General features: G+C 38.4%; 1 protein-coding gene across 3 annotated transcripts in view; it reads right to left on the bottom strand.

The window, feature by feature from the left end:
- The window catches only part of LOC146783420 (solute carrier family 2, facilitated glucose transporter member 11-like), a 617,692-nt gene that overhangs the window by 8,710 nt on the left and 583,661 nt on the right, over positions 1–25,321 (bottom strand). The window lies entirely within an intron of this gene.

Here is a 25,321-nt window from a genome sequence, read left to right as displayed (position 1 = left end):
CGCTTTGCATGCTTTAACACTGTATAAATCTGGCTGGCATAATGGTGATATGGAATTTGTATAAGATATGCACATCACCTTCTGGGGCACAATAAGGACACAGGATGGCAGTGTGTGCTTTACATTCTGGCGCAACATAGATACTGGCATGGTGCTCTGTGAATTTCAAACTCGGGGCAATGTCGAAACCAGCAGGACTAAGGGCCGTATATATATATAAGAAAGGATCTAGCATTTCGCAAGGGACAGAACGGCAAATTTGTTCTATTAAGAAATGTTTAATTGCCTTTCCATATGGACAGAGGCAGATAGGGAATAGCAAAATGTGATTCTACCAAGAAGAAATCGCATTTTCTGATTCCCTAACTAGGAAATCGCAAATACGGATTTCCTAATTGCAATTTCCTTAGCACATGTACAAAGCATTTACTGAATGTGAAATGGACATTAAGGAAATGTGATTACCATCGACTTTAAGTCGATGGTTACCATATCTAATTTTAAAAAATGCACCTAAAATGCATTTTTTAAAGTGCCATGCAATGCGCACATGCCCTTGGGGCATTTGTGCATTTTACATATCTAGCACTTAATTTTGGGGTGCATCGGGGAGGCCATAGGCTCATAGGCACTTTTGGTTTTGCCTTTCCTAATTTGTGATTTCCTATTAAGAAATCGCAAATTTGGAAAACCAAAAGCATTCGCACAGTTGGGCCTGGGCCTACTAATGAATGGTTTAGCATGACTAAATAGCAATTGCTTAATAGTGGTTCCTTATTTGTAAAAATCGCTATTAGGAAATTTCTATTTTTGTACATTCCATTTCCTACATAGTGATTTCTTGGGATTCACTATTTAGAAAATGCAAAATGGAAATTTCGTACATATGGCCCTGTATGTGGATTGCTCGTCTCTGCAATATAAAACCTAGCATTGCATTGTATACTTTACACATTCAAAGCAATGAACACTAGCTTCACTTTCCCTAGTGAGGAAATATTGACACTGGCATGAGAATGTGTGCATAACATACAGGAACAATATGGAACCAGCAGAGCAATCTGAGCTGTATATACCAGCGCAATGCAGATATTGTCATCAATACCCTGTAGGATCAATAACCAATGTGGAATAATTACCAGCACCATGAGCAATATCCAGGGCAATCAGGCATCACCCAGTCCCAAAACACAGCCCCTGGCACATACAGGGAGATGAATATCTCATTCACATGGTGGATTCCCCCCAAAGGCGACCTCAGCAGCGCGTGATAGTGTGCCAGTGTTTGAGACCATGTGCACCCCTGTTTTCATAAGCATAGTCTGGAATATAAATCTTACACGTGTTGTTGTTTATTCTCTCAGCTAAGAGCCACAAAGCATAGCAACATTTTATATCAATAATACAATCACCAAATGATTCAATAGTGGTTTTGTGCACTATTCCATCTAGAATGTCCTTACGAACTCCTGGTCGAGCCCATGCAGGGAAGCTTGCCAGGTATATGCTGCGCTTAGTCCAAAGCTTGATGAAATGAAAGGCAGGAAGAAGTTACCTCCGAGCACTCTTTTGGGTTTCTTTTACCCCCTAAGAACGCCAAAGCTGAAACAAGGATTCAGTGAAAAAATAGAAACGAAAGGATAGCAACGGGGATATTGCTTTAAGTAAGTAACATGCATTGGAAAAATGTGAGGTAGAAGAAAGAATGCTTTATTTGTGTATAAAAATATCCTTAAGAGAACACCTCAAAATTACAGCAGCAATACATGGGACAATAATTATTAAATTCTTCAAATTACTTTAAAAACTTCACTGATGAGTGAATGATAAAAAAAGCAGAATGTGCAAACAACAATGACAGTGACATTTAAAATGCATTCGATTTTGGGTCTTAACAATCAGCAATAAATGCAGTGCAATATTTCATAAAGTAACAGCAGAATATACAGTGTAGTCAAATAGGATCAATTTTAGCAGCATGAATAGGGTTGCAGTGTGGTACGGAATAGCTCCTAAAATATAGCGTAATGGCGAGCCATTCCTGTTACTATCTGAAGGTGCGGTATGCATGTCGTATAAAGATTGTAAAAGCAATATTTAGAGCTGTGTTATCTGGCATTAATGCTGCAATAATTGCTTGTCTACACGTCTGGATTCCCAGCCTGTTCCACTCAGATTTCAATTTACGTCTACGTTGTGACATAAAAGTGGGACAGAGGCATACTATGTGGACCAGGGTTTCAGGAGTTGTGCCGCACCCTCTGCACATTACTTCCGCTGACAGACGGCGCCAGGCGGGCATGTCGTTTAAAAATTGCCATTCGCCCAGTCTGATAGCCATAAAACTGAGTTTTAGGTGCAAGGGATAGGTGCAGGATAGATAGGAGGCGGGGGATAGGCGACCATACGAACTCATTGTAGCCCAAGCGTCTGCATTTGGCAAAGTGAGCTTTGTCAATAAGTAGGGACCTTGTTCGAATACATTTCTTAATGCTAGTTTTAAATGCTGACCTGCTGGGGTTAAGGTCCCATAGGGCACCCGCAGACAGTTCTTGAATCGAATCCTTAAAAAGACGGCTTTAAGAGCCACATGGGTTTTTCTGGGAAATGTCCAACCAATGATTCAACAGTGGTTTTGTGCACTATTCCATCTAAAATGTCTTTACGAACTCCTGGTCGAGGCCATGCAGGGAAGCTTGCCATGTATATGCTGCGTTTAGTACAATGCTTGATGAAATGAAAGGCAGGAAGAAGTTGCCTGCCGAGCACTCTCTTTGGTTTCTTTTACCCCCTAAGAACGCTAAAGCTGAAACAAGGATTCAGTGAAAAAATAGAAACAAAAGGATAGCAACGTGGATATTGCTTTAAGTAAGTAACATGCATTGGAAAAATGTGAGGTGAAAACAGCTGCTGCCTGCAGTGTTTGAAATGTCCAACTTAGGTCCAAAAGGGAGGGTAGGGCAAGAGTTTAGGATAGTCACGGTTGCTCATAAATATTTCCCCTTAGATTCATTAGATGACAAATCATCATATGTGGATATGGTGGAAGTCTGTCACGGACACTGTCTTGTGCATATTTAGACATTTATATAAATATCATTGATGTAAGTTTAATTTTTTGGGTATCTGGACAAAATATCGAGTTGTAAATGTAGTAATGCAGAAATATCATTGTCAAGAACATCGTTTTTTCAGGTAAGTGATATTGCGAAGAATATTATTGTTGTAAATTACATATGTAAAACTGATTTATTTTTGTTACATTTTGTATCAGGTTGTTATGTTTGTAGGCATATACAGTTTAATGTTACTTATACAATAATACAAAATATAATTATTAATGTATAATTAAATATTTATTTGATTCATAATTATGTACACTGTGTAATAATTATATATTTTAGTTATAGATTAGGTGTGAGCTGCTGGGTTTAAAGGGTTGCAGGGTGGGAAGTTAACTAAGTAATAATTAATTAACATGTAATTGTTAATAATGTACATTTTTATATCTTATGTAAAATGTGTTATATGTATTTATTTTCATAACATTTTAGGTGTAGGTTGCTAGGTTTGTAAAGGTATAGGGTGAAAAGTTAGTTAAGTAATAATTAAATAGGCCTTATTTTTTATCAAAAATTATTACATTGTTTATGGATTTTGTAAATTGGATAATTGTTTATTTTTTTAATTCTTATATATATTTATGTTAAGTAATACAGTTTATGTTTAGATTTTTAGATTTTTTTCTAAATTAATAGGGTTATTCAAGTATGTAATGTGTTTGAAGTGAAGTAGTTTACCTAATGTTGCTTAGATAGGAGTGGGAATAGTAAACCCTACCACTTTGAAATCCAATCCATTCCCTACTGTTGCACAGACTGTAGTGGAAATAGTAAATCTTACCCTTCTAAAGTCCTAAGTTTTTCCTACTGTTACTTAGACTGGAGTGGGAATAGTAAATGTAACCCCTCCAAATTCCAACACTTTCCCTACTGTCACACAGACTGGTGTAGCAATTGTAAATCTTACCCCTGTAAAGTCCGACACTTTTACTACTGTTGCAAAGGCTGAAGTGGGAATACTAAATTTAACCCGTCCGAAGTCCAACGCTTTCCCCACTGTTGCACAGACTGGAGTTACAATAGTAAATGTAACCCCTCTGAAGTCCAACGCTTTCCCTACTGTTGCATAGACTGGAGTGGGAATAGTAAATTTAACCCCTTTGAAGTGCTACAATTTGTCCACTGCTGCATAAACTGAAATGGGAATACTGTATTTCTTATTTCAGACTCCAGTGTATTTACTAATATTGGTTTAATACTTTTTAAATATTTGTTTATAATTTAAATTTTATAGTATTTGTTCATATTTGTATCTGTTTTACATTTTTATAATATTTTTTGTAAATGTTTCTTTAAATTTCATTTATTTTGTAATATAGTTAGTGTTTTGGAATTTATTTGTTAGAATTTCTTCTGCTTTTTGTAAAATATGTACATATACATATCTATCTATCTATATATATATATATTACCTACTGGCGGTCGCCAGTAGGTAGTTATAGTTAGGACCACGTTTCCATAGGAAATCCGCAACATTCTATTTTGAATAACTTTGGCGCCGGTCGACGAATCCTCGCGAATTTTTCAAAATAGGTGGGGCGCTACGCTCCGCTCCTACCCTGAAAGTCTCGGGGGGATTCGTCAAGCGGGGGCTGAGATAAAAGGGGGGTCCCAAAATGCGTTTTTCCCATGCATTTTTCCATAGGACCTTTAGACACAGCTACAGCCCGAACGGCTGAACAGAATTACTTGAAATTTGGCAGAGAGGTAGTCCTCAGGTCAAGGAAGTGCCTTTTGTAGGTTTGGTGTAAATCTGTTCAGTAGATTCTGAGAAAATAGCCTTTAAATCAATATATATATCTGAGCCAGCGTACGGTGCGCTTACCGTACGCGTACGGTGGCGTGCGCGAGCGCTATTCTGATTGGTTGTTAGATCTTAGTAAACATTCGAATCGGTCGAAACCAGGAAGCGGCGGCCGCCATTTCGTGTGTTTCACTCAGAAAAAAAAGAGTGATATCTTGAAAAGGGGGCAAGGGAGAGAGTTACAGACCCCTAACATTTGTAAGGGGGTCAAAGAAGGACAGAAAAGTACAAAGAAAACATTTATTGATTTTAAAAAAAATCGCGGGGTACGCGTACGGTAAGCTTAACGTACGCGTACGGTAGAAAAAAAATAAAATAAAATAAATGAATTAAGATTTAAGAGTTTAGATATTAGGGGGCTCTAAAAAGAGCCGTTGTGTTTATGAAGTGATTTTTTAGTGGTACCTACAAGTAAGTACCGATGCAGAGTCTAAGGTTCAAGAGGAAGACTCTGTTCCCTTCATCAGTGAAGTGCACACCATCTCCTCTATAAATGTCTTGCATGTCGTAACGCAAGTTGTTGTGGTAAATGGAACCCATACCATAGTCACGGAGGAAAGCAGAAACAGATTTGTTGACGTGCTTTCTTGCTTTGTCAATCTGTGGACAGAAATGATTGGACCAGTTCCATTTTTGCCTTTGGCATATGTTAGAAAACACAAAGGCAGTTTTAGGGAAAAGTGAAAACAGTTGTGCCAAGGTGTCCTTCATAAGCATTTCCAGACCTACCCCAGTCAAAGTGCCTAGGTCATTGCCACCATAGTGCACTATTATGAGGTCAGGGTGTTGGATTTGCATGAAGGATTTCACCAATGGCATCAATTGGTGCCACTTTATCCCTCTCTGACCAATCCATTTAATGTCTACATTTGGCAAAGCAAGGTCTCTCACCATATCTGTTTTCTCTGCATACTTTTCACTCCAGAAGACATAGCTGTGCCCTACAATCCACACTGTGAACATCTTCAAAGGAGAACTGGATGCACTCAGGAGGTGTAATTCAGTAGAATGGTAAAAAGAAATGAAAGACAGTTTGGAAATGGGGGCATACATATTTTTTTTATAAAAAAAAGAACTGATTGGCTGTTTCATACCATTCTACAATAAAAACTAGGCTGTATGTGTAAATTAATAGAAGCATGTTTTGTATTGGTACAGAAAAATGTGTTACCAAAGAACAGTACTATGGATTTGCTGTTAGGTTTGAAAAGTCAAGCACTCTTGCTCTTTGGAAATGAAACATTGTTTGGTGAACTTCTGACCTAACTCCACACAGCAGTGTTCCATGAGCTGTTGCTATGGTAGCAGGCAGAAGTCAAGTTGGGGAAAGGGTACTCGGCAGAAGTCAAGTTGGGGGAAGGGTACTTTTGGAAAAGGGTTGGTTTTCAACCAATAAAAATGTGTGATTACATTTGAAAAAAAGGGGGAAGCACCGAGATTTGAAATTAACATGTATATGTGTGGAAAAAGAGAGGGAAAGTTTGCCATTATCTGGTTCTGCTGAGAGGAGAGAGGTGTAAAGAACAGAGATCCTGGCTCTGATAATCTGCTGTTTGAGTGCCACATTTCTTTCACAACTAACTAATTTTAAAGGTGAGTTTAGAGTTTGAGAGGGGATGTATATGGTAAATTAAGAAATGAATAATAGAAATGGAATTCCTTTTGTTGAAGTTGTGTTTATCATTTTCTGTTTTGGGAGAAATTTAAATGTGAGGAACATGTAAAATAATATGGACTATGTTTTCACGATAAATTAAGGTGTACTGGTATAAATAAGGAATACTTTTAGGGTTTGAGGTTGCACTCAGTAATGCATATACATTCAGCATTACTAAGGCTGGTTGCCCTTGCTGGAGTGTAGTCAGTCACCCAGGTTACACATGTTGTTGGTCTCAGAAAGCTGTTTGGTATTGCTCTGGTGATTTTACATTTGCATTAGATGGAAAGGGGGAGGTATTTTTTTATGCAGAAGCAGACTCTTAGCACACAGCCAGCTGCTTACCCTGTGGAATCATGCACAGTATTCACAAGCTAGTGGGGTTTGAGGTTTCAGTCAGTAATGCAAATACATTCAGCATCACTAAGGCTGGTTGCCCTTGCTGGAGTGTAGTCAGTCACCCAGGTTACACATGGTGCTGGTCTGAAAAAGCAGTTTGGACATGTGCTTTTTTAAGAATCTGAAAAGTGGATTCATAATGTGTCAGTCTGTAAAAGTGTTTATCACTTGCCAAAAAAAAGAGTAGTAAGTGTGCTTTCAAATTGGCAAAGAAATTTAGTTTTGTGACTAATATGAAAACATGACTCTGTGTGCAAAAAGGAATTACAGGCAGAGATTTATTGCGTATTGCTCTGGTGATTTCACAGTTGCATTAGATGGAAAGGGGGAGCCATTTTTTGGTGCAGAAGCAGACTCTTAGCACACACCCAGCTGCTTACCCTGTGGAATCATGCACAGTATTCACAAGCGAGTGGGGTTTGAGGTTTCAGTCAGTAATGCAAATACATTCAGCATCACTAAGGCTGGTTGCCCTTGCTGGAGTGTAGTCAGTCACCCAGGTTACACATGGTGCTGGTCTGAAAAAGCAGTTTGGACATGTGCTTTTTTAAGAATCTAAAAAGTTGGTTTAAAATGTGTCAGTCTGTAAAAGTGTTTATCACTTGCCAAAAAAAAGAGTAGTAAGTGTGCTTTCAAATTGGCAAAGAAATTTTGTTTTGTGACTAATATGAAAACATGACTCTGTGTGCAAAAAGGAATTACAGGCAGAGATTTATTGCGTATTGCTCTGGTGATTTCACAGTTGCATTAGATGGAAAGGGGGAGCCATTTTTTGGTGCAGAAGCAGACTCTTAGCACACACCCAGCTGCTTACCCTGTGGAATCATGCACAGTATTCACAAGCGAGTGGGGTTTGAGGTTTCAGTCAGTAATGCAAATACATTCAGCATCACTAAGGCTGGTTGCCCTTGCTGGAGTGTAGTCAGTCACCCAGGTTACACATGGTGCTGGTCTGAAAAAGCAGTTTGGATATGTGCTTTTTTAAGAATCTGAAAAGTTGGTTTAAAATGTGTCAGTCTGTAAAAGTGTTTATCACTTGCCAAAAAAAAGAGTAGTAAGTGTGCTTTCAAATTGGCAAAGAAATTTCGTTTTGTGACTAATATGAAAACATGACTCTGTGTGCAAAGAGGAATTACAGGCAGAGATTTATTGCGTATTGCTCTGGTGATTTCACAGTTGCATTAGATGGAAAGGGGGAGCCATTTTTTGGTGCAGAAGCAGACTCTTAGCACACACCCAGCTGCTTACCCTGTGGAATCATGCACAGTATTCACAAGCGAGTGGGGTTTGAGGTTTCAGTCAGTAATGCAAAAACATTCAGCATCACTAAGGCTGGTTGCCCTTGCTGGAGTGTAGTCAGTCACCCAGGTTACACATGGTGCTGGTCTGAAAAAGCAGTTTGGACATGTGCTTTTTAAGAATCTGAAAAGTGGATTCATAATGTGTCAGTCTGTAAAAGTACTTTTCACTTGCCTAAAAAGTAGTAGAAAGTATGCTTTGCAATTGGCAAAGAAATTTTGTTTTCTGTCTAATTTCAAAGCATGACTTTGTGTGCACACAGGAATTATTTTTAGATATTTAATTTGTGAAGGTGTTATTGTGATTTTCATTTATAGGAAAGGGGTTTATAGTATTTTAAGATTTCTAAAGAACATAAAAAATGTAGTAATATATTTAAATAAAATAAAGGAATTTTTTTTTAGTTTTTTTCAGGTATTGCTGAAGAGCAGTGAACAAAATTTAAGTTGCCTACAAAATCCAGAGTAAAGAAAGACCACAAAAAAACCCTATATTTGAAGACAACTGGAGGACCTAAGTTAGTTGGAGATGCTCATGTTGGGAAAAAGAAAAAATCTTCTGGTAAGCAAACAAAAGATTTTTTAAAGAACATCTTCAAAAAAAGGAAAAATGTACAAAATGTCTGTACTGGAAAGAATGTTTTCAATAGAAAAGGAGAGGAAAAAATTGAGAATTTAGTTAATGCAAATATACCTTCTGCAACTAAAAAGATTAACTTAAACAGAAAAACAGCGTTTAAAGAGATACGTAGAAAAATGTTTCAGAGAAGAGTTATGTCCAATTTGATAAAGGATGTGAAGAAATATAAGCAAAAGGCTATATTTTACAAGAGAAAAAAAGAAATTGAAGCCATTGCAGCAAAGGCATTAGAATTAAAAAGGAAACTATTCATTTTAATTTTGAATAGGATGCGTACATTAGATAAAATGGTTAATGTACTGAAATCACAAAGCAAAAGGAAAAGAGTAGTGAACAGAACAAACTTTTGTAAAGTGTTTTTAGGAAAATGGATGCATAGTTCAAGTAGTGAACCTTTTTTTAATGAAGAGAGCTATTTTCAAAGTAATAGTTTGCTGCATGCAGTTGACACCAGAGGTCGTGCTTACAAAGTGAAAAATGGTTGCATAATGGAGAAGGAGATAATGGTTCCAAGAGATGAGGTACAAGTGATGGCGGATGAGGCTATGGGGAGACGTCCTAAAGCCCCAGTGTACACTTGGAATTGTAGTAGTATTTGCACTGTGCGTCAGGAATCTATTGATAAATTTCGTGAGTTTCTAAGAGAATATAGTAAAAAAAGTGTAAAACAGAAGATTAAGGTGCTTCAAAGTCTAGATCCATGCAGAGTGAGAGAGAATACTGGTTTGCAGGGTCATTCTCTGGCTTGTCTATCTAGAAAAGTGTGTATTAGTGTTTTCCATCATTTTAGAATGCTGGCTGTTCATCATACTGAAATGAGAAAGTTTGTGAGACGGTTGTATTTTGCTAAAAGTCCAGCAATAAAGTTAGATGAATTGAATAGGGCTCTGTTCCGTGGGTCAGTATCAGATGTAGAGAAGGTTGTTGATGAAATTCAGTTTTGTTACTATGGTCCTGAACAAAACAGTGCAGAAAAGGACACAGTAAATGAGGAAGAAGTGGAAGAGAATGTACAACCATTTGTAAGTAAGACATTTAATGATCACATAACAAAATTTGAAAAAATCTCTAATGAAAGACCAAATATTACTTGTCTTTGTTGCCGCAGAACTCATTATAGAAAACAAACCAGGTATGTTGATCTCTATAGAAAAAGTGAAAATGAAGATAATTATAAGTGGAAGGATTTTGCCACATATATATTTCTTGAAAATTGTTTTGAATTGGGTGAAGTTCAGCGTATTTGTAAATACTGTTACAACAAATTAGAAGAAAATAGAATGCCGACCAGAGCTGTACATAATAATTTAGAATTGGATGTTATTCCTGCCGAACTTTCTGAATTAAATACTTATGAGTCTATACTTATTCAATGTGTTCATCCGTTCCAGACCATAGTACGTATGGAGCCCAAAACTGGTAAATTACCTCCTTCAGATTTACTGAGAGGTTTAAAAGGTAGAGTGGTATATTTGCCCTTGGATTTGAAAAAAAATATGGAAACTATTGATGCAGATACTTTGGAAACTGAACCATTAGTTATTCTGGTTAATGGTGTACCTACAAAGAATAAGAAGATTTGGCAGGAGCTGGTAGATGTACGGAAAGTACAAAGAGCAAATTTGTATTTGAAAAGGAATAACAAATGGTATGAATCAATTTATATATAAGAAGAAGAAGATTTACAAGAAGACACAGAAACACCAACTGGACAAATTGAAAAAGTGGACAAGTCAAAGGAAGAAGAAATTTATGAACATTTTAGCATACATCCTCTTCATTCAAAAGAAGTTATGGGAGACAATATTGATCTGTTTCAGATGAAGAAAGCAAAAGGAACTCCCGTGAGTGTATGGGAGGAGAGCTTGGAAGCTCGATGTTTTCCCCAGCTGTTTCCTAAAGGAAAAGGAGGACGATACGATGAACGTCCAGAACAGATTCCAGCTTCTGAGTATCGGACTACAAGACTATATGCAGAAGATCCAAGATTTTGACAAAGTATTCCTTATTTGTTCCATCTTTTATTTGAAAGCGACTTGTCTGCATTATCATATGCAGTAAATCACATTTTAAAAAGTGGAGTATATTTACAAAATGTGTCTGCTAAGGATTTTATGGAGAAAGTTCAGCACCGAGATGATCATTTGGAAACACAACTGATCAATCTGATGGCTTGTCAGCGTGGGACTAATGAATATTGGTACCGACGCCATGGTGAATTAAAATGCATGTTATGGAATTTAGGAACACCAACATGGTTCGTTACCCTAAGCTGTGCTGAGTACGCTTGGGATGATTTACTGGATTTTCTACGAGAGGCAAATTCAAACATTAAAAACATTGAATACAAGACAGCAGGAGAACTGTGCTCATTGGATCCGGTTAATGTTTGCAGATATTTCAATCATAGATTTGAGGCTATGATGTCCTTCATCTGCAATAAAAAAAATCCACCTCTAGGAGAAGTAGTGGATTTCTTTTGGAGAAAAGAGTACCAGGCAAGAGGTGCTCCTCATATTCATATGCTGTTGTGGATCAAGGATGCCCCAAAGTTTGGAACAGATGCTGATGAAGCAGTGTTATCTTACATTGAAGAATATGCAACATGTGCTATACCAAAAAGCACAGAAGAGAAAAAGTTAAAGGAGCAAGTTTTACGTTTCCAAATTCATCGGTGTGGAAAATACTGTCGACGGAAATACAAGAGCAAAGATAAATACTACACTAAATGTCGATTTGGATTTCCTAGACCTGGTCTTTCAAATGGAAGAGTAAACAGTTTTATGTCATCTGTGAGACATACTATCACAAGAAAATCACCTAAGAATACCTACAACCTTAAAAGAAAAGAAGAATCAAAAAATATAAATGACTACAACCCAGTCATTTTATCCATGTGGAATGCTAACATGGATATACAGTATGTAGCTGACAATTCCATTGCTGTTGCTCGATATGTAACGTCTTACATTACGAAATCAGAAAAAACAGAATTGAAGGAAATGTGGGAAGAGATTTCTCACGAGAAGACTGTCAGTAAGAAGCTGTACAGTTTCAGTTTAAAGATGTTATCGCATCGAGAAATTAGATCCTACGAATGTTCAGATAGGTTATCTTCTGCAAGTCTCTACTCGAAATCAAGAAGAATAATTTGGGCAAGTTTAGGCCTTGCAGCAATGAGAAATCGGGTACTGAAATCTGTTGGAGAAATTGAATATTTGGCCGAGAATGACCCAGAAAGTACAGATATTTTGAAATCAAACATGTTGGACACATATTACCCAAAGAGAAGTCATCATCTGGAGAACATGTGTCTTTATGAAGTGCTGCAGAACTACATTTATTCACGGAAAGCCGCAGAAGACATCAACAATGGAAAATATAAAGTCATTGGTGAGGAAGGATGTTTGGTGAAGCAAACAAAAGGAAGTTTGATAAATCACAGGAAGCTGAGTTGCGACAGTACTGACAAAAAGGAATTTTACTACTTGGCTCTTTTACAGCTGTTTAAACCATGGCGTACAGAGGATGAACTACTGGGAGAATTTCAAAGCTATGAAGATTATTTTAATGCATGCAAAGACAGCATACAATGCAGTACATTCTCAACTTATCTGCAAATGTTAAATGAAGAAATTGAACAGGAAACTACAATTGCAGCAGAAGTAGCTAGAGACAGTTCTCAGGACAGCCAAAGTTCAGGAACACTCAGTCAAGATCCCCTAGGACAACCAATCGTTGAAAATGAAGCATCAATAGCCATGAATGAAGTGGAAACGGCTATGAATCAAGCTCAAGAAGAATTTATAGACTTACAAAATTTGGAAAGACAACTGAACGAAGAGCAGCAACAAATTTATGAAGAGATCAGAAACAAAATTGATCACGGATTTCTACATGAAAAAAAAGAGTGCTCATGCACATCATTATATCCAATCAGGATGTATGTAAGTGGACAAGCTGGAACTGGAAAAAGTTTCTTAATAAAAGTCATCAGAAGCTACCTACAGCAAAAAACGGATTCTACTTTGTCTTGTGTGGTTACTGCTCCAACTGGGTTAGCAGCATATAACATAAAAGGAATCACCTTACATCGTTTGCTAATGTTACCAGTGGAGCATGAGAACAAAATACAATACAACAAGCTAACTGGAGAAGAATGCTTGGAAGTTTCAAGAGTATTGAAGAAGATGCAAGTTCTCATTATTGATGAGGTGAGCATGGTATCAAACTTAATGCTTGCCTTTGTGCATTTAAGAATGCAGCAAATTCTAAGGACAGACTATGACGTGTTATTTGGTGGAAAACATGTCATAGTTTTTGGGGATCTTCTACAGCTTACTCCAGTTAAAGGACAACCAGTGTTTAATACTGTGACACATGAAGACACAAAGAAGTCATTGGGAAGCATCGGTAATGCAAATATTTGGTCCTTCTTTGAGTACAAGGAACTCACTACCAATATGAGACTAGCAAACGATGAAGAATATGGAAGTATTCTGAAAGATATCAGAATTGGACTACTCACTGAAGCTGGCACAAACGCATTACAGGGTAGGTTGCTACATAATTTATTTCCAAAGGAAGAAATAGTTGCAGAGAAGATATACAAGAACATTGCAGAAAAGAAAAGTGTCATCTGCTTAATGCCAACTCTACGTGAATGCTCAATATTCAATGAGGAGCTTTTGAAATTGGAAAAGGAAGATATCAGGAAATTGGAAGCAGTGGACAATATTGAGGATGGAAGAATTACTATCACATTAACAAGCACACTGAAAAATAAATTGGATTCACTAGAGAAGAACATTTCCAAAACAGCTGGATTAGAAAAAAATCTATATGTTTGCATGAACTGTAGAGTATTTTTAAGGAGACATTTGGATGTTGAAAAAGGTTTAGTTAATGGAGCTATGGGAAGAGTTGTGGGTTTTATTAATTATCAGAAAAAAGATGGAATTGAATGTTTAAAAATAAAATTTGATCAGATAGAAGAAGTTAAAGATATTTGTCGTTGTTCAGTTCGTTTCATGCTTGTGAAAGACTTATATGTACGTAGGAAGCAGTTTCCGTTTTCTCTAGCATATGCTGTAACTATTCACAAGTCTCAAGGATTGACTGTAGATTGTGCATTTGTGAACATTGGTTCAACTGTGTTCAAAGAAGGTATGGCATATGTTGCTTTGTCACGAGTGAAAACATTATCAGGTTTATTCATGATAGACTTTGATGACTCAAAAGTTAGTGCTGATACAAATTGTGTAAAGGAGTATAATAGATTAAGAAGAAGCTATGCTCCTCATTTAGGTCAGTATCCTGTGTTGGAGAAACGTGTAGTTTCTCGTAAAAGGAGAAATGAGAATATCTGTAATGAAGATGTAGAGAGGAGGAAAAAAAAGAGGAGTGATGTAATTGCAAGCAAAAAGAAAAAGGAAAATGAAGAACAGGTTGTAGGATGTCATTTTGAAAATAGCTCTGGTGTCAACTGCTACGCTAATGTAGTGCTGAATGTTGCATTTTATCTGGAAAGTGTGCAAGAGCAGATAATAGTAAATCAGGGAAAAAGATTCTGTTCTGAGTTGAGTCTCCTTTTTCAAAAGCTGAGTAATGATAAAACTCAAATAGAAAGTGCTACTGAAATTAGAAAACTTTTAGATGTATGTTCAGGACGAACACAGTTTTCTCAAAATGTACAGCAAGACGCACAGGAATTCTTGATGTTTTTTCTTCAGGTACTGGAAGAAGAAGGGGTTCCCATTGAAAATTTATTTGGTCTCTCTTATAAATGGGAACATAGTTGTGAAAACTGTTATAATATATGTGGCTCTAATGTTGATTCTGAAAGGTTTATTTATTTAACATTGCCAGAAAGTAAAACAGTCACTTTTGCTAAATTAGTTAAAGATGCTAATCATAGCATGGAATGCAGTGAGTGTCAATCTGACATGTTTTTAACGTTAATTTTAAAAGAATACGGACAGTATGTAATTTTAATGATGCAACGCTGTAAAGCTGATGGTTCAAAATTAGATACTTTAATAAAGAAGTTTACAGGACAGCAATTATCAATTTCAGGAAAAACTTTTGTAACAGTTGCAATAATTTTCCATGATGGACCTACTGTAACTTCTGGTCATTACACAGTTTATCTTAAATGTGAAAAAGGCTGGACACTGTGTAATGATTCCCAATTGATTTTCAAGCAACGTTTGCCTTTTGATTTAGCAAATTCCTATCTAATCTTCCTGAAACCAAAATTTTAGAGAGACTTGGCAAGATCTGTACAAAACAAATTTACCATTTTATTGGATTACCATTGGAATTTAAAAAAAAAATGATTTTACAAATTATCATTTGGCCTAATGGAAAGGTAACCAATTGTAATGTGGACTTTTTCAATTTTTAATGAAACTTTGGAAAACCAAAAATTTAGAAAAAAATCGGTAACATCTGCACAATTTAAATTTTGGAATGTTATTGGATTGCCATTGGAAATTTATTCCAAAAAGATTTTTAAAATTACTATTTGGCCATGCGGAAAGGTAAACAATTCTATTGTGGACTTATTTAATTATTAATTAATCTTTCGGAAACCAAAATGTTACAGACAATCGGTGAGATCTGTACAATTTAAACTTTAGATTTTTATTGGATTACCATTGGAAATTTATTCAAAAAAGAATTTTAAAATTACTATTTGGCCTAAAGGAAATGGAATCAGATGTATTGTGGAGTTATTTGAGATATATTTTTGTGATTATACTTCTGAAACAAAAATGTCAGACGGTATTTTAAAGAAATAAGTATTGATATTAGATGATATTTTTTAAGAATATTATGCATTTCTATAAAGTTATGTTTATGCAAAAAGAGATTGTGGGCTTTTTTAAAACAATCTTTGAGATTGTTAATTTTTTTTTTGCCCGCTGTTAAATGATGAATGCTATTGCTTTCACAATTTATAGTGAAATGCAATATATTCTGAAAACAGCAAAAAAAAGGCAAATTTTTTTGGGGAAAAATATGTAAATATGTGTACTGTATTATAAAATGTTTTATTAAATATTAATACTTTTTTCTTTTTTTTCAGATTGAGATAGAAAATTTTCGACAACTAGAACCATTTTTAAAGCAATTAAAATTAAATTTAAATTAATAAATAATTTTTTGAGTGGGTATGGTAAGTCAAAAATGTCATGGTCCCTTTTTTCCACTTCTCCACAATCACATTTTCAGTTTTTCATTGTAGTCTCTCAAGGACCTTGTAATGTGATAATTGATTTTTAGTGTTTTTAAAAAAAAAAATAATAATAATTACGCGTACCGTACGCGTACGGTAAAAAAAAAATCAAAAAAAAGTTTTAAAAACATATATAAAAAATAGATGAAAGGTAAGGTTGGCTCTTACAAGAGCCGTTGTGTTCATGCAGGGACAGAGGAAAGAAAGAATGGGAATATTAGTCGGTACGATAAATGTGCTGATCTATTTTATTGTTCACTAGGGAAACACTGGTCTACCTATGACAAATTAGATCATGACAAGTGGCGCACCGTATTTCAACCCTCAAAAAACGATGGTTGGTTTCCAGAGGAGAAGAAAAAGGAGATGCTCCCACCACAGATGAAGGGCTCACCTGACCTGCAGAAGAAGGACTCGGCCCTGCAGATGATGGACCAGGCTGAGCTGCTGTGGATGTGCTTGGTTGACTTACTGAAGGGTTACCTTCAGTATGTCGAGCATGTGTCCTTCTGTGTACATCTTTAAGGTGTCTCAACATGGTGTGATTCCCGAAGGAATACTTCTTGTTGGGATTCCCTCTTGAAAGTACACGGCCACACAGCTTACAAGTCACTAAGGGTGCATTTACCTTTTTCTTGCCCTCTGGAAAAGTAAAATACTCCCATATGAAAGAGGTCTTTTCTTTCCTCCTTCTCTGCCTCAAGGTAGTGCTGCTAGCCTCACTCTCAGAAGAGCTCTGCTGTTCTGCCATCGTATCACAAAGACAACCCAGCTCCTTCTCCTAAGGGATCACAAGCAGAAATGAGGGGACTGGGTGTGGTGTAGGAGAGTTCTAGAACTGAAAGTAGTTTCAACCAATCAAAAGTTTTGTTTCATGATCACATGACCCACCGTACGCTTACGGTGCGCTTACGGTGCGCTTACGGCAAAAGTACGCATGCGCATAAAAAAGACACGTGCTCGCGCGCATGCGCATAACAGTCACTCCCCAACACTTCCGCGTAACGTGCGCGTGTAGCGTACACGCGTACGCGCCCCACGCGCAGTACGCGCGGCTACGCAAATTGCGTAACTATACGCAAACAGCGTAGATAAATTACGGACATTGCGTAAACCGTACGCTTACCGTAAGCTTACCGTACGCGCACTAAAAACAAAAAAACAAAAAAAAAAAAATATTTTCAAAGTTATACTAATATATCTTACCTGTTTGGTAAAAAAAAAAAAGAGAAAACTTGAAATATTGCAGATTTTTTAGAAAAAAAACATAGTGTTTTAAGAGAATAAAAAGTTAAAAAAAACTTGTTTTTTTTAAAAAAAAAAACACATTTAATATAAGAATTTATAAAAAAAAAATCATAAAAAATCAATAAAAAAAAATATGGGAATCACATATGTTATAGCTAAGAATTAGCATTTAAAAAACCATACAAATTCACTGAAAAAACATGGGTTTCACACACGTTATAGTTAGAAATTAGCATTTAAAAAACCTTGCAAATTCACTGAAAAAACCATAGGTTTCACACATGTTATAGTTAGGAATTAGCATTTAAAAAACCTTGCAAATTCAGTGAAAAAACCATAGGTTTCACACACGTTATAGTTAGGAATTAGCATTTAAAAAACCTTGCAAATTCAGTGAAAAAACCATAGGTTTCACACACGTTATAGTTAGCTGGACATTTCACTCGTAAAAAACCAATGAAATTTCCCCGTTATAGTTAGTTAAGCTAACTATAACTCGCGCGCCCGCAATGCACTGCTGATGACGTCACATATTACATCACTCATGACATGGTCAGTGACATCACTCATGACATCACTCATGACATCTCAAATGACATCACTCATGACATCATCCAGTGAATGTGTGTTTTTCTGAAAATTAAATATGTTTTCGATATGTATATCTCAAGGTCGATGGAAGAATACATGGGTATATAAGTGTCTAAATGGATGATTTGTTTTTGAAAAACTGATTTTGTAACTGACTGATTAAGTGTATCATAGTGAATACATGGCTTAGTGAGTAATGTTTAAATATGTAAATATCTGTATCAGTCTCTCACTTTGTGTATAAGTGGCTGCATGGGTTGGTGAGTAGCTTCATGGGTGTCTATATAGGTTATTGGTTGTTTTTTTGAGTATCAGTCTGAGTGTCTGCATGGTTCGGTGGGGGGTATTATGTAGTGCATAGATGCATGAATGAGTGACTCACTGTTTGTATGTGTTGAAGACAGCATGTGTGCAGGACTGTATGGGTGGATGAGTATGTGTATGGGTGTGTTAGTGAGTGAATGACTGTCTCAATAGTGTCTTTATGAGTAACTTCATATGTTTTAAACTAGTATATGTGACTTTTGGTGTATATAAGTGAGTATATGTGAGAGTGAGAGATTGAAAGAGTTCCTGTATGAATAAGTATGTGTTTCAATAAGTGATTGTTTAAAAGACTAAGTATGTGTAAGTTTCCGTAGAAGTAAGTGTGGTGGTGTGTGTATAACTGTAAATGCAAGTAAATGGATGTTTGATTCTTTATTAGCATGAGTAACTATGTGTGTGAGTAACTCTATGGATGAGTGGCATTGTGTTACAGGATGTTTAGGTGTATGAGTACATATGATGTGTGAGTACACGAATGAGTGACTGTACAGGACTGTTGGTGAATAAGTGGATGTTTATGTGGATCTTAGAATTATTGAAGAGGTTGTTGTAATTGGTATTGGTATGTCCATTTTTTTGAAAATTTCAGTCTCTATTTTTGAATGTGTGTATCAAAGGTTATATTAGGGTGAGAGGAGGTCTGCCACTCTATCACATGGATGATGTCATCAGTGATGTCATCAGTGATTTCATTTGAGATGTCATCAGTGATGTCATGAGTGATGTCACTGACCATGTCATGAGTGATGTAATATGTGACGTCATCAGCAGTGCATTGCGGGCGCGCGAGTTATAGTTAGCTTAACTAACTATAACGGGGAAATTTCATTGGTTTTTTTACGAGTGAAATGTCCAGCTAACTATAACGTGTGTGAAACCTATGGTTTTTTCACTGAATATATATATATTCAATGAAAAAACCATAGGTTTCAGGCACGTTATAGTTAGGAATTAGCATTTAAAAAACATTAGAAATTCACTGAAAAAACCCTAGGTTTAAGGGGCGTTATAGTTAGCTGGTCTTTTCACTCGTACAAAACCATTGAAATTCCCCCGTTATAGTTAGTTCAGCTAACTATAACTTGCGCGCCCGCAATGCACTGCTGATGACATATTACATGACATGGTCAGTGACATCACTCATGACATCACTGATGACATCTCAAATGACATCACTGATGACATCATCCAGTGAATGTGTGTTTTTCTGAAAACTACATATGTTTTATATATGTATATCTCAAGGTCGATGGAAGAATAAATGGGTATATAAGTGTCTAAATGGATGATTTTTTTGTTGAAAAATTGATTGTATAACTGACTGATTAAGTGTATCTTAGTGAATACATGGCTTAGTGAGTAATGTTTAAATATGTAAATATCTGTATCAGTCTCTCACTTTATGTATAAGTGGCTGCATGGGTTGGTGAGTAGCTACATGAGTGTCTATATAGGTTATTAGTTGGTTTTTTGAGTATCAGTATGAGTGTCTGAGTGTCTGTATGGTTCGGTGGGGGGTATTACGTAGTGCATAGGTGCATGAATGAGTGACTCACTGTTTGTATGTGTTGAAGACAGCATGTGTGCAGGACTGTATGGGTGGATGAGTGTGTGCATAGGTGTGTTAGTGAGTGAACGACTGTCTCAATAGTGTCTTTATGAGTAACTTCATATGTTTTAAACTAGTATATGAGACTATTGGTGTATGTAAGTGAGTATATGTGAGAGTGAGAGATTGGAAGAGTTCCTGTATGAATAAGTATGTGTTTCTTTCTATAAGTGATTGTTTAAAAGACTAAGTATGTGTAAGTTTCTGTAGAAGTAAGTGTGGTGGTGTGTGTATAACTGTATATGCAAGTAAATGGATGTTTGATTCTTTATTAGCATGAGTGACTGTGTGTGAGTAACTCTATGGATGAGTGGCGTTGTGTAACAGGATGTATAGGTGTATGAGTACATATGATGAGTGAGTACATGTATGAGTGACTGTATAGGACTGTTGGTGAATGAGTGGATGTGTATGTGGATCTTAGAATTACTGAATAGGCTGTTGTAACTGGTATTGGTATGTCCATTCTTTTGAAAATTTTTGTTTCTATTTTGGGGAGAGGAGGTCTGCCACTCTATCACAAGGATGATGTAATCAGTGATGTCATCAGTGATGTCATTTGAGATGTCATCAGTGATGTCATGAGTGATGTCACTGACCATGTCATGAGTGATGTAATATGTGACATCATCAGCAGTGAATTGCGGGCGCGAAAGTTATAGTTAGCTGAACTAAATATAACGGGGGAATTTCAATGGTTTTGTACGAGTGAAAAGTCCAGCTTACTATAACGCCCCTGAAACCTATGGTTTTTTCAGTGAATTTCTAAGGTTTTTTGAAATGCTAATTCCTAACTATAACCTGCCTGAAACCTATGGTTTTTACAGTGAATTTCAAAGGTTTTCTAAATTCTAATTTCTTACTATGCCTGCAGAGATAGGACATGTGAAGAAAGAAGAAAAAACGCTCAGAAAGAAAAAAAAGAAATGCAGAAAGAAGCAACAGAAGTCCTCAGAGATGAAGAAAAGTGCAGGAAGAAGGATAACGTGCAGAAAGAACAAACAGAAGAGCAGAAAGAAGCCTTGTTGCAAAATCATCCTGTACCCTCAACTTTTTCAGACGGATACTGGTGGTAACTGAGTCTGACTAACCAGTCCTAGAGCCAGTGCTATGTTAAAAGACACTCAGAATACAGTGAAAACACCTACATACACTCGGGAACACTATGCGTTGGTGTCCCCCTGTGATCAGCATGACCTCCTCTGTAAGCCCCTAGTATATAATAGGGCAGGGGATTAAAACTACCTCTTAAAACGCGCCACAGGGCGTGTTTGCACACGTCACCTCAGGCCCCGTTCCCTCACTTCCCCACTGTGTAAACACGCCCTGTGGCCATTTTAAGTTGGGAGATTAAGTCCCCTTGAATCCTGAGGGTCCCTAGGGTCCAACTAGACCACTAGGTACCTCCAGTAAGCGCCACAGAGCTGTGTTGCAGAGAGATGTAAAAAGGGGCACAGCCTAGACCACCTCTCTGCAAAGCAGCGTAGTAGCACTTACTGGAAGCACCTGGTGGGCTAGTTGGCCTCCAGGGTCCCTCAGGATTGAAGGGGAATTATTTCCCCAACTTAAAACGTGCCACAGGGCTTGTTTGCACACGTTAACTCAGGCCCCGTCCCCTCCCTTCACCACTGTGTAAACACGCCCTGTGGCCATTTTTAGTTGGGAGATTAAGTTCATTTGAATCCTGAGGGTCCCTAGGGTTCAACTAGCCCACTAGATACCTCCAGTAAGCGCCACAGAGCTGCGTTGCAGAGAGGTGTAAAAAGTGGCATGGCCTGGACCACCTCTCTGCAACGCAGCTCAGTGGCGATTACTGGAAGCACCTGGTGGGCTAGTTGGCCCCCAGGGGCCCTCAGGATTGAAGGGGAATTATTTCCCCAACTTAAAACGCACCATAGGGCGTGTTTGCACATGTCACCTCAGGCCCTGTCCTCTCCCTTCCACACTGTGTAAACACGCCCTGTGGCCGTTTTTTAAGTTGGGAGATTGAGTCCCCTTGAATCCTGAGGATCCCTAGGGGCAAAATAGTCCACTAGGTACGTCCAGTAAGCGCCATTGCAGAGAGGTGTAAAAAGGGGCACGGCCTGCACCACCTCTCTGCAACGCAGAGCAGTGGCACTTACTGGAAGCACCTGGTGGGCTAGTTGGCCCCCAGGGTCCCTCAGGATTGAAAGGGAATTATTTCCCCAACTTAAAACGCGCCACAGGGCGTGTTTGCACACATCACCTCAGGCCCCGTCCCCTCCCTTCACCACTGTGTAAACGAGCCCTGTGGCCGTTCTAAGTTGGGAGATTAAGTCCCCTTGAATCCTAAGGGTCTCTAGGGTCAAACTAGCCCACTTGGTACCTCCAGTAAGCACCAGAGTGCTGCGTTGCATAGAGGTGTAAAAAGGGGCGTGGCCTCAGAACACCTGTCTGCAACGCAGCTCCCTGGCGCATACTGGAGATACCTGTTGGGCTAGTTGGCCCTCAGGGACCCTCATTATAGAAGGGGAATTAATTTCCCAACTTACAACTGGCCAGGGTGTGCGTTTGCAGAGTGCTGCAAGGAGGGGGCGTGGCCTCCGGCGCGATGCCGGTCTTTTATTTATTTTATTTTTTTAAGAAGGAGGGCTGTGTGGCCCCCCTTCTTTTTCTAGTTTACTGGCCCTGGGGACCCCATCCCCCAGGGCCTGCACCCTAATTCTTTTTGCTGAAAAAAATAAATTTGGCCCTCCCAAGGCCTTAATCGGCCCCAGGGACCCCAACCCCCGGGTCATGGCCTTTTTTAAAAAAAATTCTTTAGGAGGGGGCTGCGTTGCCCCCCTCCTCAGGCCACTTATGGCCCCAGGGATCCCATCCACCAGGGCCGGCCTTTGTTTTTTATTATTTAAAAAAATATATATTTATAGAAACACCTAGGACATGCTGGACAAACCGTATGTACATATCACCATGACGATTTGCGTGATATTCATTAAAAGGCGACTATACATAGAATGAATCCACATGGAATGTATTTACACCGCTAGTGAAGCTCTGACTTGTCTGACACCCTACCGTGCCTAATCCCGGCGCCCCTGCCGGTGGGTACTCTCCAAGTAGACACACTTGTCATTTATTTATACAAACATGGGTAGCTATTGACGGGCACATTTAATATACACGCACACCAAACCATTCAAAGGGGATTCAACAAAAATTCGACCAAACTATGCAAGAAACCCCCCTCACGGTTAATAAAAAACACATCCACCGCCGGATGTTTAATACTTTTTATTTTACTCTCTGGAAAGGAGACAAACCTCACTTGAGAGTCACAGCGTGCTCCTGGCTGAGTCCAATGCTGTGTTACACCCACCAGTGCCCGCTGAGTGCCTCACACCTCTGTGTTGTATTCCACCAGCTAGTGCGTATGCTATGACACTCTCTAGCCCATGTGCACTGTAACACCACCCCGTGAATATGTCATGCCACACTTGCCTTCGCACGGGTTATATTGCCCCATCTAACGTGCCTTCCTCGATGTCTATGTTATAACACACAGCGCTATGCCATACATATTACAATCTGGGATCCATATCTTTGTCACAGAGCATATGCAACGTTACACTACCCAGCACATATTTTATATTACAACTTTAGAGACTAGTTAGGTTACACAACACTGCCCTTTGCATATTACACTCCAAGGTGCATATTGCATAGCACACGCTAGTGCCTGTGCTATCTCGCGCTCTCCAATGAATCTGTCATTGCGCACAATGTATTGCATATTATATTTCACGACCCGGTTCATCTTATATCACACTTTTTGGTGCATAGTTTATACCATATACTATATCTAGTTTTCATTTTCAATCGTGCTCTCAGGACTATGTTCTATATAACACTGCGTCCAACTACCCTTTTCACGGGCAGGGGCGTAACAAACACCCCCGCAGCCCCCGCGGTGCGGGGGGGCCCCCACTCTTCAGTAAATGAAGGGGGCCCCCTCAGCTCTTCGGTACAGAGCTGTGAGAGAGAGGCTTGCTCTAAATCAAGCCTCTCTCTAACTAAAGCAGCCTGCACGGAGCTCCTGCGCTGACCCAGGACTGAAGAGAAACTATGTAACAAGTTACATTGTTTCTCTTCAGTCAGAGCCACCAGCCAGTCCTGGAACAAGGATGGGGTGGGGGCCCCAGAGAGAGAAGGAGGCAGCACAGCATTCCCCACAGGGCACTGCCTCTGAGAAGGGAGAGGACAAGGATGGGGGTGGGGGCCCCAGAGACAGCAGGCAGGAGGAGGCAGCACAGAGGAGAGCTGACAGGGGTATGGATGGGGGTGGGGGCCCCAGAGACAGCATTCACCACAGGGCACTGCTCCTCTGAGGCAGCACAGAGCTGACTTCAGCCAGCAAGTTTGCAGCTCCAGAAACAGGATCTGCTGGGTCACATCAGAAGGTGAGAGTTAGAGCTATTGATGTAATGGACAATGTATTTTACCTATGCGTTTTCTGTTTGGAGTGGAGGGAATGTGTGTGGTGTCAATTGGACATGTATGGTTTGGAATTGTTGGTTGTGCAATTGTGTTGCGTGGATTGGATCTGTGTAGTGAAATAATGTGGCATAGTGTGCAGTGCAATTATGTGGTATTGAGTGGAGTGGGATTGTGTGTCTTGGAGTGGGATTATCTGGAATGGTATTTTGTGTTGTGGAGTGGTATGTAGTGGAGTTTCCTTATGTGGTGTGCTGTTAAATATTATAGCATGATGTGGAATTTGTGGTGTAGATTGGATGTATGTGGTGTGTTGTGCATTTGTGGTGTTAGTCTGAATTATGTAGTTTGTTGTGAATTATGTGGTGTGGAATGGAAATGTGTAGAGTTGAATTGTGTGACATGGAAGTTGCGGTGTTGAGTGAAATTATGTTGAGTGGTATTATGAGGCATGGTGTGAAGTGTAGCTGTGAGGAGTGTTGCTACGTGGCATAGACTGGATTTATGTGGAGTGTATGTATGCAGTATGGAGTAGAGCATAATTATGTGGAGGTTAATTATGTGGAGCTGAGTGGTATTATGTGGAGTGTTATTATGCTGTGTGATAAATTGTGTGGGGATGAATTGTGGAATTGTGTGACGTGTGGAATTATGTGGCATGGTGTGGTGTATAACTATGCACAGTGGAATTATGCAACATGTTGCAGAGTTGTATTTTGTGGAGGGTAATTATGTGTTTTAGAGTTGAGTGTAAATATGTTGTGTGGAGTGTAATTATGTGGTTGGGAGTGGTATTAAGTTGTGTGGAATGTGATTCTGTGATGTGGAATTATGTGGTATGGAGTGAAGTGGAAAAATGTGTATTTTTTGGATTGTAATCATGTGGTATGGAATGTTGTAGGGTTAAATTGTTTATAGTTGAATTGTGCAG

The sequence above is a fragment of the Triturus cristatus genome, chromosome 11 (genome assembly GCF_964204655.1).
Source record: "Triturus cristatus chromosome 11, aTriCri1.1, whole genome shotgun sequence".
Taxonomy (NCBI): domain Eukaryota; kingdom Metazoa; phylum Chordata; class Amphibia; order Caudata; family Salamandridae; genus Triturus; species Triturus cristatus.
The sequence above is the reverse complement of the archived record's forward strand: the minus strand, read 5'-3'. Positions and strand labels throughout refer to the sequence as shown.